The sequence below is a fragment of the Lolium perenne genome, chromosome 1 (genome assembly GCF_019359855.2).
Source record: "Lolium perenne isolate Kyuss_39 chromosome 1, Kyuss_2.0, whole genome shotgun sequence".
Taxonomy (NCBI): domain Eukaryota; kingdom Viridiplantae; phylum Streptophyta; class Magnoliopsida; order Poales; family Poaceae; genus Lolium; species Lolium perenne.
The window spans coordinates 195,875,331-195,877,451 of NC_067244.2; positions in this window are offsets into that span (position 1 = coordinate 195,875,331).

The window sequence follows — 2,121 nt, forward strand, 5'->3', positions numbered from 1 at the left end:
TTAATACCGGAAGGGGTTCGGATGATAACACGAAGGTGGACTTTTTAGGCATAGATGCAGTTGGATGGCGGTCTATGTACTTTGTCGTAATGCCCAATTAAATCTCACTATACTCATCATGATATGTATGTGCATGGTCATGCTTTCTTTATTTGTCAATTGCCCAACTGTAATTTGTTCACCCAACATGCTGTTTGTCTTATGGGAGAGACACCTCTAGTGAACTGTGGACCCCGGTCCAATTCTCTTTCTTGAAATACAATCTCTGCAATACTTGTTCTCTTGTTTTCGCAAACAATCATCTTCCACACAATACGGTTAATCCTTTGTTACAGCAAGCCGGTGAGATTGACAACCTCACTGTTTCGTTGGGGCAAAGTACTTTGGTTGTGTTGTGCAGGTTCCACGTTGGCGCCCGGAATCCCTGGTGTTGCGCCGCACTACATCCCGCCGCCATCAACCTTCGACGTGCTTCTTGACTCCCTCGGTTCGATAAACCTTGGTTTCTTGCGAGGAAACTTGTTTGTACGCATCACACCTTCCACTTGGGGTTCCCAACGAGCGTGTGCTTTACGCGTCATCAAGCTAAATTTAAGCGCCGTTGTCGGGAATCAAGAAAAGTTGCACCATAGAGATCTCTAACTCCCACGTCAACTTTGCGCCATGACAAGCTAAATTCTGGCGCCGTTGCGGGGAGATCAAGACACGCCGCAAGGGAGTCTCCACTTCTCAATCTCTTTACTTTGTTTTTGTCTTGCTTAGTTTTATTTACTACTTTGTTTGCTGCACTAAATCAAAATACAAAAAAATTAGTTGCTAGTTTTACTTTATTTGCTATCTTGTTTGCTATATCAAAAACACAAAAAAATTAGTTTACTTGCATTTACTTTATCTAGTTTGTTTTATTTACTGTTGCTAAAATGGCCAACGCTGAAAATACTAAGTTGTGTGACTTCACAACCACAAATAATAATGATTTCTTATGCACACCTATTGCTCCACCTGCTACTACAGCAGAATTCTTTGAAATTAAACCTGCTTTCTTGAATCTTGTTATGCGAGAGCAATTTTCAGTGTTAGTTCGATGATCACGCGCCCATCTCAATAATTTTGTTGAACTATGTGAAATGCAAAAAATATAAAGATGTAGATGGTGACATTATAAAATTAAAATTGTTCCCTTTCTCATTAAGAGGAAGAGCTAAAAATTGGTTGCTATCTTTGCCTAAGAATAGTATTGATTCATGGACTAAATGCAAGGATGCTTTTATTGGTAGATATTATCCCCCTGCTAAAATTATATCTTTGAGGAGTAGCATAATGAATTTTAAACAATTGGATACTGAGCATGTTGCACAAGCATGGGAAAGAATGAAATCTCTGGTTAAAAATTGCCCAACCCATGGACTGACTACTTGGATGATCATCCAAACCTTCTATGCAGGACTAAATTTTTCTTCACGGAATTTATTGGATTCAGCTGCTGGAGGTACCTTTATGTCCATCACTCTTGGTGAAGCAACAAAGCTTCTTGATAATATGATGATCAACTACTCTGAATGGCACACGGAAAGAGCTCCACGAGGTAAGAAGGTAAATTCTGTCGAAGAAACCTCTTCCTTGAGTGATAAGATTGATGCTATTATGTCTATGCTTGCGAATGATAGGACTAATATTGATCCTAACAATGTTCCATTAGCTTCATTGGTTGCACAAGAAGAACATGTTGATGTAAACTTCATTAAAAATAATAATTTCAACAACAATGCTTACCGGAACAATTCTAGTAACAACTATAGGCCATATTCTTATAATAATGGCAACGGCTATGGTAATTCTTATGGTAATTCTTACAACAATAATAGGAATTCACCCCCTGGACTTGAAGCCATGCTTAAAGAATTTATTAGTACGCAAACTGCTTTTAACAAATCTGTTGAAGAAAAGCTTGGGAAAATTGATATACTTGCTTCTAAAGTCGATAGTCTTGCTGCTGATGTTGATCTTTTGAAATCGAAAGTTTTGCCTAATGAGAATCATCATAATAAAATTGTTACTACAGCAAATGCCATCCAAGTTAGAATTAATGAGAATATAAGATTAATGGCTGAACTGCGTGCT